Below are 14094 nucleotides of genomic sequence, written 5' to 3' on the forward strand. Positions count from 1 at the left end.
GGTCGGCCTTTTCACAGGAATGGGCCTCTGTTGGGACGTGCCACATGTCGACGTATCATAGGCGCCTATCTGACCAACCGACGAGCTGACACGTGTTTCGTCTGGCCAATAAGAATTTTACACGTGGAAATTTCCCACCGGTCTGGGCTGTTAACGGGTTATCGGATCCAAAACCCGACCCGATAGCTTAACGGCGTTCCATTACGGTGGATGCCACGTGTCAGTCACCCTTGACGAAAGCACTTCTGTGACGCGCGATTTATCGTCATGGAAGTGGACACTTCCATGATGATAATTTTGGTAATGTCATGGAACACTTCTATGACAGCACAGGTATGACTATCTTGGTTCTGTCATAAATTTGTCATGGATGTACATGCATGACAAAAAAGCGACCTACTATGACAAACACGTATCATCACGGAAGTGTATTTTTTTTTGTAGTGTGTTGAGTTGGCTTAGATCAAGATTAGGATTTGTCACTCCGATTGTCGGAGAGGTATCTCTGGGCCCTCTCGGTAATGCACATCACTATAAGCCTTGCAAGCAATGTGACTAATGAGTTAGTTGCGGGATGATGCATTACAGAACAAGTAAAGAGTCTTGCCAGTAACGAGATTGAACTAGGTATTGAGATACCGACGATCAAATCTCGGACAAGTAACATACCGATGACAAAGGGAAGAACGTATGTTGTTATGCGGTTTGACTAATAAAGAACTTCGTAGAATATGTAGGAGCCAATATGAACATCTAGGTTCCGCTATTGGTTATTGACCGGAGACGTGTCTCGGTCATGTCTACATAGTTCTTGAACCCGTAAGGTCCGCACGCTTAACGTTCGGTGACGATCGGTATTATGAGTTTATGTGATTTCATGTATCGAAGGTAGTTTGGAGTCCCGGATGAGATCGGGGACACGACGAGGAGTCTCGAAATGGTCGAGACGTAAAGATCGATATATTGGATGACTATATTCGGACATTGAAAAGGTTCCGAGTGATTCCAGTATTTTTCGGAGTACCGGGGAGTTACGGGAATACGGGGAAGAAGTATTGGGCCTAATGGGCCAAGTGGTGGAAGAGAGGAGGCAGGGTGCGCGCCCCCCCTAGCCCAAACCGAATTGTACTAAGGGCCGGCCCCCCTTTCCTCCTTTCCTCCCTCTCCTTCCTTCTCCCCTTCCTCGAGTCCTACTCCTACTAGGAGGAGGACTCCTCCTCCTAGCGCGCCCTAGGAGGGCCGGCCGGCCTCCCCCTTGCTCCTTTATATACAGGGGCATGGGGCACCCTAGAACACAACAATTGATCTGTTGATCTCTTAGCCATGTGCGGTGCCCCCCTCCACCATAATCCACCTCGGTTATATTGTAGCGGTGCTTAGTCGAAGCCCTGCGTCGGTAGCTTCATTAACATCGTCACCACGCCGTCGTGCTGACGAAACTCTTCCTCGAGCTCTACTGGATCGTGAGTTCACGGGACGTCACCGAGCTGAACGTGTGCTGAACTCAGAGGTTCCGTGCGTTCGGTACTTGGATCGGTCGGATCGTGAAGACGTTCAACTACATCAACCGCGTTCTCATAACGCTTCCGCTTAACGGTTTACAAGGGTACATGGACGACACTCTCCCCTCTCGTTGCTATGCATCACCATGATCTTGCGTGTGCGTAGGATTTCTTTTGAAATTACTACGTTTCCCAACAGATTTATGATATGTCGACCCTTCATGGGCCTACCTGTTATGTGTATCCCCAACATTAACCTCTCATTCAGTAGGAAGAATGTGACAAATCTAGTGTTTGCATGGTTGGCTACATATCGTTCCAATGTTATTATCTTCAATCGAATATCATGAGAAGTGAGAAAATCCCGGTGCTTACGAATCCACCGATTGGTTATAACTTTCTTACCCCGTCATGTTGCCTAAATAGACATGAATATTGAAAACACTTAAGGTGTAAAAAAGAGTGTCGAAAGAGCAACAACTGAATGGTTAATTCTATTACACTATATGCGGGCTTCAAATGTGCGTGAAATTATCACCTTTATATACAACTTCTCCAGACATGGAAAGCGTTGCAACAAGCAAATAATCTTGTTCAAATTAAAACTATTCATTTGGATATATAAGATCTTAACAGAATCCAACACCATTGATAGGTTATCCATGGACAAACTCTTCATTGAGCATAGAACATAATACTAGTACAAAATGTGTACTCTAAGATGATATTTAACCTATGCGCAGAAATTTAAAATGCGGCTTATGATTACAAGTGTAGATGATAATGTACAGTACGTGAAGAACTATGGAGCCAAACACCATCTTGAAATGAGCACAAAGATCATGTATTACACCCAAGGTCTCCAGTTTAGGCGCAGAGATGCCAGTTATTTCCGACGGTGAATAATTGGAACCAAGGATCCACCTTTGAAGTGAAGGGGCATCTTCGATGATGAGTTGCCTTCCGTAAAAAGAAATTCCAATTCTTACAAGGTTAGGCGACTTTATTTGGAGACAATTGATTCTAACTGAACTAGCACCAAGCTCTCCAGGGCAAGGCAACTGGAGTGGATGATGTTGTGTAATGAGGCCTCTGACATACGAACCCGCACAAGTGAAAGTTTTTTTTTTGAGAAATTGGAGTCGAAGGTTTAGTACCAGATTCTCTGGTAGGGAGCACAACGCAAAGGAGGCAGTGTGGAGAGAGGAGGAAAACCGCGAGATGGACATCGGTGCTAAGGGCACAAGTACATGGCGTTCGACATCAATGTGATTTCCGGGGGAATAGTAGAACTAAAGCAGTTGTAGTTCTCTGAATTTAGGGGATTTCAGCCAGGCGTCCACCGTGCAAGGCATGTTCTGCTTGCTCAGGTAGCATGCCGGGATGCAGAGGCTTTGAACGGAGCCCTGGTGGGAGGAGATGATGGATCTGAGGAGTTCAAAATCACTAAAGAGAGATAGCTGACGACAGTCGAGATTAAGGGGCGCGGCGCGCCATAGAGGGCGCCACCGAGTTGCGAGGACTTGGGTTTGGCAGCAATCCTTGGTGGGGAGAAGTGAGATGATCTCCCCAAGGATGGCGTCCGGGAGATCGCCGATGCGGTCCACCCGAGATTCTATGGGTTCCCGAGACCCGGTGGGGGCGGGCTCACCGCTTCTCCCCGCGCTGCCGGGTGTGGGATCTACATCAGGCATCACTGTTGGTGGGAGCCTCATCTTCTTGGCACTGGGGTGAGCCGACTCCATTTTCCTCAAGGGCATCGTGTCGAGCTCACGTATTTGAGCAGAGTAACGAATGATGAGCCTAGTTGTAGTGCGAGTGAAGAAGAAGGGGAACTGGGGTTTTCTGTAGTAGCGAGGAAGAAGGGGAGCTGTTTTTTTGTAGGAGTGAGGTGAGGAATTTGGGGGTACCCAGGTTTTTTTGAGTGGAGCAAGCTGACACTACTGCATGATGCTGCTAATGCGACACTACGATCAGAGACCCTTCGACAAAACTGTGTGCGATGCCATAATCACAAACAGTGGTGTAAAAAAATCATCAAAAAAGGTTCAAAGCGTTTGCGATGGCGGAGCCATCAAACATGGTTCAGATTTTAGTTGCGTGTGCAATGTAGGGTATACAATTCAGTTCAATTAACTGTTTGCGATGAGGAGGAACAAAAGAAACGTGCATCCAGATGGAGGTGTGTGCGATATACAACATAGGGTTCACTCGGATGAACTGTTTGTGATTAGGCAACACAAAAGAAACGGTCAGCCAGATGAAGGTGTGTGCGATATACGACATGCGGTTCACTCGGATGAACTGTTTGTGTTGAGACATGAGAACAAAAACGTTCAACTTAATAAGATGTGTGTGATACGTGGCAAACAGGTCTGTAATCAGAAATGTGTGTGAAGACCGATAATAACACATATGGTTGCTGCTAATAAGACATGTGTGTTGTGCGATGGGATTGCATACAGAACAGCACACACACACACAAACACTTATAAGGACATGCTTGCATAACCAAATTAAACATCCACTTACATAGGTGGCTACTACAACCATGGCATTTGCACACACCAAAGTAAACTATTACATGCATAATTACATAGGTGGCTACTACACACATGAAATTTCCACACACTAATAAAGTAAACTATATATTACATGCATGATTAACTAGCATAAACGATCATGTGGTCATCATCTACTTCTTGTGATGCTTGCTCTGCTTGTGGCTCGATCCGGACTCGTCGATTTGGGTAACAAGGCACTTCCTCATGTTAATGATCCGCCTGTGCATCTCGTAGCATGTGTACACACTCTTGACTGCGAACCTGAGGTGAGGTTCATCTAGTTGCCACATCCAGGCCCAGTGCCAGGATAGGGGACTTGTTCTCTGGGCATCCCGCTTCATCTTTTCGTAGTAGGGGTCGATGATGGCCAAAGCGAGTTCGACCAAGGAATCCTTCTTCATGCTGCCCCAGACCCTGTGATGGTCACGGATTTTGACAAGGTTCTTGCAGGCCAAGCCCATAACACTGAGCGCGTTTACATCGTCGGTGGTTTCCACCATGGTGAACTTGTAGTCGGTGCTATTGATAAACCTGTTGAAACAGTCACAAGGCTCTGTGGCCATGCAGTAGTGGTAGATGAGGACATGATGGCCCACGCACAACTGGGCGAAGGCAACCTTCTGATCTATGTCGGGACGAGCAGTGGTGTACTGGAGGTCAATGCCGACCACCTTGTACTTGTCTTGAGCAGGCAACTGCTCAACGCCGTTGATGTAGTCGTCCACCACGGCCGGGTCGATGGTGTACACCACCGAGAGATCCGTCTCCCTCGCATGGGTCTCCACTCTATGCTCGCCGAACTCCATTGGAGCGCCGCAGACATCCCCTCTCTATGTGTCTTCGTGGGTGTGCTTTTTCTGTTGTGGGGCGTGATCGAAAAGTTGAAGAGACTAAGGTTATAATGGCCGCGGGAATTAAAGGGGAAGCCAGACGGCCAGGAATATCGGCAGGCCCTAATGGCAGTTCTAATTTGCAGCGCATAACTCCATCGTGCCCCATGTAACTACATCGCATGGCAAGGCGCGTGACGCAACCACATGCATATGCCCCCCCCGACGTGATCGTGCACACGCCCAACCGCTGGCAGAGCGCACGTAGAGGGACGCGAGCAGAGCGCTCCCCGGCCGCCTCAACAGCGAGCAACAATATATATATATATATATGCATATAGCAGTTGAACACGCAAGGAAAAGTTGTCCACAACTCGAGCACGCTGACGGACGCGAGCAGAGCACGTCAACGGACGCGAGCAGAGCGCGCCGTGGCGCCTAACGGCGAGCAGAGCTTGCCGAGGGATGCGAGTAGAGGCCGACACAATGATACGTGGCAAATAAGACGAACTGTGCGAGCGATGTCGGAGACATCAAGCACGAATTAGATTAGAGTTGTGTGTGCGATACGTGGCATACAGTTGATCCATCCGAGCTATTTGTGATGGAATAAGTCGTGTGTGTTGCGGGCAAACGCTTGTTGGTATATAACCTTAAATTTAACCAAAAAAGTGTTAATGCATGTTACACAATTGTATAGCTGGAAACTATGTTCAAATACGACTCCAACGATATAATCTTTGGCGACATGCATTAGTATTTTATTAGTTAAATCCTACATATAAACCAGGACAGGGGTACAGTAGGTAATTAAATTGTAAACATTTTTTTGTATTAACCGTATGTGTACGTGGCCTTTTGTCCTCCTCTCGCGCGTCTTGTCACCCCGCTACCGCAGATGGCTTACAGCTCAAGCTTGCGCAGCACGCGGGGGCGTTCTTTTGGCCAAACGGTGGCGCCAATGAATCGTCGGTGAGCCCATTCCCGCGCAACCTCGCAGGTTCCCGCGCAAGCTTCCCGCCCGACTCGGTGAAATCCCCCAAAATCTCAATGCTTATCGGCCTGCTATAAAAACCCTCATGGCCGGCGAGTCCTGCATCGCATTTCCCCTCCCTCCCTATAGCTTATCTCGTTTGCTTCTCCCACAATCACCAATGGCACCGGTCCATCATCGTCGCTCAGCCACTCCGCCGTCATCAGAGGACAGCTCCAGTTGGGAGGGCACACCGCGGCGGCGGCGCAGCCCCTGGCGTAGTGTAGTGCGTGTGGCGTCCCTGTTGGGTGTGCGTGGAACACCCACCACACGCTCCGCCGCCGCTGCCCGTTGGCAGCTGTTGCCGGCCGCTGTTGCCGCCACACCATCGTCGAAAGCCAGGGCCATCTCCCACTCCGCCGCCGTGGCCTGAAGGCGGGAGGTGGCCGTCGTGGCCGCCACCCCACTGCCGGCCACCGTGGCCATCACCCGATCCGCCACCGCGGCCCGAAGACAGGAGGTGGTGGTCATGGCCACCACCCCTTCATCGGCCACCGTGGCCTCCAGCCCACCGTCGGCCGCCGGGATCATCAACCGCTCCACGACCGCCACCCAAAGGAGGGAGGCAAAGGACCTTGTGTGCTACATCGAGTTCCTGCGGGAGGAGGAGGAGTGCCTCGTCGAGCACGCAAAGAGCCTTACCGCAGCCGTGGCTGCAGCACACACCGACACATAGGCGAGGAATCAGGAAATCTACGAGCAACCCGACCGCTTCGAGAGGGATTTTATGGAGCGGCAGTGGGCGTTCGAGCTGGCGAGCATTGCTGAACATGCAGCAATGGCAGGCACCGTATTGCATTTCTCCAGCTTGTCGGTAGGCTCCTCCTCCTCCTCTGCTTCTTACTAAGCGCACTCGGCAGAGGAGAGGCTGCCGGAAGTAGCACAAAGCCCCTCCGTGGTAGTAGTAGTATTTAGGGGCTATTTTTTTCAGTTCATCTGACTATAGATGTGTGGTCAAACTGTACAACATACTTAAAATTAGCTAGTATATATAGTTGAACTAGCTATTTCAGTATGTGGTTGGCAACAATTGGGGAAAAGTTTGGTCGGTTCAGGTGTCGAGTTGAACTGTTTGTATAAATTAAGAACGACTGCTTAATCTATGAATGAAATCTATGCCTAATTACTGAATTTTAGTTGCAAAAATTAGATAGTGCTAGTTATTTCTAGCTACATATTTTGACAAACCGCAGTGTTGCAAGGATTGAAAAATGGCAACGTTACTAGATCAACAAATGTAAATCTTTCCAGTTTGACAAATGGCAACATACCCAATATGACAGATGCAAATCTTACCAAATTGTTTGTACGTGGTTGCACATGGGTCATCCAAAACAACCGGTTGCGTTGAAGGGATGCACAAATCCTGCACTGTAGATTTTCCCTCGACTTAAGGGGGAAGACCATAGCTCTCACTTTGCATACGGGTGTTCTATCTAAAACGTTTGTGATAAAGAGCTGCAAAAATCCTAGTCGGCCCAATTTCTCTTTGCTTCCTGGGGAAGCTATCGGTTTGCATACAGGTGTTCTAACTAAAACGTTTGTGATCAAGAGCTGCACAAATCTTGCTAGGCACATTTTCCCTTGGCTTCCTGGGAAATTGTTGGTTTTGCATACGGGTGTTCTAACTAAAATGTTTGTGATGAGTGTTTTATATTTAAAAATCGTATTAAACTGTGGCTTGGGCGCCATTAATGTAGAGGATGCGAGCAAGGCGGGCGGCCATGGAAGTCAAAGGGCTCGCTTCCCGGTGAGCCTGCGCATTGGAGGACAGCTTGCACACCTCTCGGTCAGCCTGCGCACCGGACGCCGCTCGCACGCCTCCCGTTTAGTCAAGGTCAAGAAGCAGTCTGCTCGGCACCTCCTATAGCCATTAAAACAAAGACACGTGGCGTCACGTGAATGGTTAACAGAACGCACATGATTTGAATTATACAACCGTTTGAGATATTAAAGTGGCAGCTATTTTTTCAAAATGCCTTTGTTGGCTATTATTCGAGTGCGCCTTCTCTCAAATGGACACGAAAAATACCACAGCATGTTGGGTGCCATGCCATGATAGCATGCCAAGTTTCATGAATTTCAGACGAGTTTTGGATTTACTAGAATTTAAAAGCAAAGTATCTCAACATTTTGCCGGCAACCAACAGTGCCCTGGTGTTTGAAATTCATTCCCATTTCTTGCATGAGACCTAAGAATGCCCCGAAGGACACAAATTTGATTTTTTCAACCAATTTATGTGCACTCGGGCTTGTGCATGTAGTTCAAATTTGAATTATGCACATGAAATGCCTAGAAAACCCAGTTAATGTATAAAAATGTCCAAACGAACCCCGAAAAAAATAAAAAAATAAACACAACACTCATGTTGTTCTATGTTGACACTCGAATTTTTTTAAAAGAAATAAGAGGCAACGGATATCGTTTTGTCCCCAAAGGTGGCACGTTCCCTACCGAAACCATCACGCTTGTTGTGAGAAGCTAAGGTTTGTGAGAAGCTTATACCCAAACCTGCCCCAAATGGGACAAAAAATTTACCACGACATGTTGATGCCGCTCCATGATAGCATGCCAAGTTTCATGAATTCCAGACGAGTTTTGGATTTACAAGAATTTAAAAACCAGGCACCTCAATGTTTTATCGGTAATCAATAGTGCCTCGGTGTTTGAAATTCATTCCCATTTCTTGCATGGGACCTAAGCATGCCCTGAAGGACACAAATTTGATTTTTCAACAAATTTATATGCACTGGAGCTTGTGCATGTAGTTCAAATTGGAATTATGCACATGAAATGCCTAGAAAACCCAGTTAATGTATAAAAATGTCCAAATGAACCCCAAAAATTCCAAAAGTAAACACAACACTCCCGTTGTTCTATGTTGACACTAGAAAAGTTTTGAAAGCAATAAGAGGCAATGAATATTGTTTCATCGACAAAGGTGACCCGTTCCCTACCGAAACCATCACGCTTGTTGTGAGAAGCTAAGGTTTGTGAGAAGCTTATACCCAAACCTACCCCAAATGGGACAAATTTTGTACCACGGCATGTTGATGCCGCTCCATGATAGCATGCCAAGTTTCATGAATTTCAGACAAGTTTTGGATTTACTAGAATTTAAAAACCAGGTATCTCAATGTTTGCGGCTGAGTGACGGTGGCAAGGTGTTTGAAATTCATTCCCATTTCTTGCATGGGACCTAAGCATGCAACCAAGGACACATATTTGATTTTTCAACCAGTTTATATGCACTGGAGAATGTGCATGTAGTTCAAATTTAAATTATGCACATAAAATGCGTAGAAAACCCAATTAATGTATAAAAATGTCCAAACGAACCCCGAAAAATTCCAAAATTGAACACAACACTCCTGTTGTTCTATGTTGACACTTGAATTTTTTGAAAGCAATACGAGGCAATGGATATTGTTTCGTCCCCAAAGGTGGCACGTTCCCTACCGAAACCATCACGCTTGTTGTGAGAAGCTAAGGTTTGTGAGAAGCTTATACCCAAACCTACCCCAAATGGGAATTTTTTTACCACGGCATGTTGATGCCACTCCATGATAGCATGCCAAGTTTCATGAATTTCAGACGAGTTTTGGATTTACTAGAACTTAAAAACCAAGTATCCCAATGTTTGCGGCCGAGTGACGGTGGCAGGGTGTTTGAAATTCATTCCTCTCGGGGAATCAGGAACGACACCTATGGGATCCCTCGGAGAGTCCCTTCTACAGTTGGCGGGGCATGGGGCTGCACAAACAGCGGGTCTAGAAGATCAACGCTGGGGGATTTTTACCCAGGTTCGGGCCGCAAACGATGCGTAAAACCCTAGTCCTGCTTTGTGTGTATTTAGTGTTCTTGAGCTCTTGAACTAGCTGCAGTGCATGCCTAGTCCAAAAAGTCCGAATCCCTCCTTAGTATGCCTCGGGCCTCCTTTTATATGCCAAAGGGGTTGCCACAGTGGCACACAAGAGGTGGAAAGTATGTACAGTGTACAAGTCTATTGCTTGGCACTGTAGGAAAAACACATTTAATGCGTTGCCGACATGCCCTCTTGCTTTATCCGGGACGACAAAGAAGCTCGTCCCGTCCATCGCCGCCTCGCCTTGCTCTTACACGCATCCAAGATGATGATGCATGCAGCGCCACGCTGGCTGGCTGGTTGCTGAGCTGGTGCAGTGGCAGGGTCTTCAGGAAGATCTGCATGCCACCACGCATGTGCTTGGCTAGTTGGCCTAGAAGCTGCATGCTGCCACGCAGGCGCTCGCCTAGTTGGCGGGCTAGCCACCACGTCGGAACGGGCGCGGGGCAGCGAAACTGTCACAAGTGTGGGCCTGGCCTCGGCCCCGCAGACGCCCCTGGCAATCGCCTTGCCGGGATCCTGTGGGCGTCCCCGGCAAGGGCCTTGCCGAGGTCTTGCAAGCGTCCCCGGCAAGGGTCTTGCCAGGGGTCTTTGGTCATCCCCGGCAAGATCTTGCCGGGGGTCTTCGTCTTCTGGTTCTCATCTAGGCTTGCAGGCCTTTGTTTTTCACAAAGATCTTCATGCCACCATGCAGGCACTCCCGAGCCTTGGTATTGACGTTGTTGATGGCGTCATAACTCGCAGGCTTAAGGGTGGCGGTCTTGATGGTGTTGGGCAAGTTGCCCCGGCAAGGGTCTTGCCGGGGCCATGTAGGCCATCCCGGCAAGGGTCTTGCCGGGGGAGGTCCATCTTACCCCTTTGGTCTTTGCGCCTCTGGCAGTCTTGTAGCTTCGCTTCCTCTGCCCTGCTAAGTGTGGCCACAGGTGTGGCTACGACTGCCCGTGCACAAGTAAAGGGGTACAAAAAGGCCCCTAGTTTTGTACACCGACAGGAGCCCCCAGGCCTAGGTCACACATAAGCACAAAGCGTTGTTGGGCCAGGCCCAGAATGGTGCGCGGGCTCGCGTGGCAGAGTTTTACATGTGGTAACTCTCTTGCCAGTTGCGCTTCCCCACGACCCGCATTGAATGCGTGACGTGGGGGTCGTGCGTGGAACGGTTGCAGCACGCTTGCGTCACCTTGCAGTGAATAGTAAAGAGACGGCCAGCGTCTTCCCCATAAAAAAGATGAAACCACATGGGCGCTGCTCATTTACCCTGTGCGCCCTTTCCAATCTCAGAACTGCTGTTCCTTTCTTCCTCAAGCGCAAATCGAAGCTCTCGCCTCTGCTCACCGCTGCCGTGCCCCCATTTCCCTTGATCCCTCACCCCCCTCAGCCACCATGGCGCCTAAGACGAGCAAGGGCAAGGGAGCGGCCGAGGACGCCGGGGGGAAGGAGGCGTCGGTGAGTGAGTTGGTGGAGATGCAGAGGCAGTGCGCCCTCTTCACCTCGACAGTCGACGCGCTTGGCTTCCACCTTCTGAATTTTGTGCCGAACGCCATGGCATGCATGGCCTTCTTTGCACATCTCTGCGAGGGCTTTGCCAGAGTGCACCACAGCATGGCGCTCTTCCGGCACTACTTCACCCCTCGTATCCAGCCAGGGGGCGCCATCTCTGGCTGCATCACCTGGATCCCGAGGACCTAGAGCAGGGGAACATACTTGGAGTGTGCCCAGAAGGAGAGGTGGGAAGAGTGGCGGGGCCGGTAGTGCTGGATTGTGGAGGAGGATCCACATGAGTTCTGCCGGGTCTGTCGAAAGCCACCGGTCCGCAGGAAGGACTGGGGCGATGTCGATGCCAATGACAAGAAGCTCACAGTCGCCACCACCAGGATCCATCGCCTCACATCAGCCGGGCTCACTCTCGAGATGATCGGGACCTATTTCACCTGTTGCCGGATTGCCCCGTTGCATAATAAGGGGAGGCCGGCCTGGGACTTCAGGAACGCGGTCGCCATCATGAGGCTCTGCCTCGGTCTGAATCACAACTTCACGGTGCTGCAGCACGCCCACCTCTGCCAGAGGCATTTTCAGCTCAAGGTTGACGAGGTCGGCAAGGCCGAGAAGACGGGCAAGGCTGGCAAGGCCGGCAAGTCTCTATTCGGGTTGCCGGCAGAGGTGGTCCCACTGAGCAACAACTCTTGCCAGACCACCATCATCGCCATGATGCCGGTCTTCAACGTGCACAACCTCGACCCAACTTGGGCCGAGCCAGAACCAGAGCTGGTGCAGGAATTCTTTGACAACTTGTCGGAGAGGTACGTTCACGACGAGCCGCAGCTCATCCGTGACACCACCGAGGAGGATCTAGCGTACATTGCTGCCCGGGCGGAGGAGGCAGCGCTTGCCGAGGAGGTTGGTAGCCCCGGCACCGTGGAGGATGAGGCCGACGTGGCCGCAGAGGAGAGAAAGTTCGCCAAGTGGACGGGAGCTGCCGGGGGGTCCAGCGGCGCCGGCGCTGCGGTCCCCCATGTTGAAGACGTGGTCGAGGAGTCAGCCGAAGAGGAGACCGAGGCGGATGACCCCCGGCCCCGGAGAGAAAACGTGTCCTGCGGCAGGCTAGCTCCGGCGAGCCGGTCCGGCCTGGCAGGACCACACAGCGGCAACAGGCCCAGGCGCAGCTCGCACGCGAGACGAGGGCTACGGCAGTGAAGAAGGCCATGACCACCGCTTCCTCCTCATCCAAGCGGCACAGGATGCCTTCACCTTCCCCTTCCTCCACGGACGCCACCCCGGAGGCCGACTTCGACCTTGGGTCCTTTAGCCCGAAGAGGAAGAGGAGGCCAGCAGAGGAGGACGAGTAAGCATCTCGCCCTTCATCATTTCTGACGCTTAGCCCATGCCATCTTCCTTGACTTGATCTTATCCTTGTAGCGACACGGAGATGCTGGCCTAGAGGGCAGCGAAGAGGGCCAGGGCTTTGACGGGCGTCAAGCCCTCGACGAGCACTCGCGCACGCCGGTCTTGGTGGAGATCAGCCTGGACAATAGCCCTCAACGCAGCTCCCGCTTCAGCCCCCAGCGTGAGTTCATTACTCACTCCTCACCGATGGGCGTTGTGGCGTGAATCCTTGGTGCTGACCTTGCCGGGTTTGTAGGAGTAGAGCGGCAACAAGAGGAGCCACTAAGGGCCACCCCCGACATGCCGCTCCCGTCAACCATGCCACCTAGAGGGGCATCACCGGCTAGGGAACCTTCTGACGAGCCCACGCGCATGGAGGAGGAGGAGGCAAGCATGGGAACTGGTGGCTCCATCCCGGCAATGAACATTGGCAGGGAGGGAACCACTTCTGCTTAGCTCGGCACAGGTGAGTGGCCTGCCTCCCGTCCCTTGCTATCTCTGCCATGCAACGTCCTCTCTTATTTCTTTGTTCTAAACTTTGATTTTGGCCCTGCTTCATCCTCCTTTCTGGTTCCCAGACCGTCCTTCGACGGACCAAGTGGACGTCGACACCGTCATCAAGGAGGTCGCCAAGGATGCCGAAGCAGAGGCCACCAGGATCGTGGCTGACGAAGCCGCCAAGTCTACTGCCGAGGAGGCCGGCAAGGGGCCTACTAGGGAGGCCGACAAGGGTGCCGCCGAGGAGGCCGCCAAGGAGCATGCCGGGAAGGGGATGACTGACGACCAACCTTCCTCCCCTACAGCCCCCGCCTCGGGTAACTACTTGAAGGTGGTCGACGACCTATTCATCCGCCTCCCAGGGACAGCGAGCGCCAGAGCGCCAGCCGAAGGGGAGGTGTTTTATGATGAGTCGCTCACCACCGCCGGGCTCCAGGTTGTTGACGAACCGAGCGCCAGCAGTGGCGGTTCCGAAGAGGAGCAGCTTCTCAGAGCCATGAGCGCCAACTTTCAGAAGCTCGAGGCGCTCCACCGTGCCCGCCAAGACAGTGAAATCCAGGATGGCGGTGGTGGACAGAGTGGAGGCGGATTTTGAGGAGCGCGTCACTCAGACACAGGTCTGGTTTGGCGAGACCCGGGAAGAACTGAGGACTGCCCAGGGTGAGCTGGATGAGCGCAAGCGAGAGCTCATCCTGAAGCAGGCCGACATCGAGAAGGCCCAAGAAGCGGCGAAGGAACAGGACGCCAACAAAGCAGCTGCCCGACAGCAGCAGCAAGCTCTTCTGGACACCCAGGAGGAAGACCTTGTTGCGCGTGAGAAGGCGCTTGCCACCACACTCCGCGGCAAGGACGAGGAGATCGGAAAGATTGTCCCGCAGCAGACCCGGAAGCTGGCGCAGAGGCACAAGGAGGCACTCAATG

Source organism: Triticum urartu, chromosome 5, assembly GCF_003073215.2.
Source record: "Triticum urartu cultivar G1812 chromosome 5, Tu2.1, whole genome shotgun sequence".
Lineage (NCBI taxonomy): Eukaryota > Viridiplantae > Streptophyta > Magnoliopsida > Poales > Poaceae > Triticum > Triticum urartu.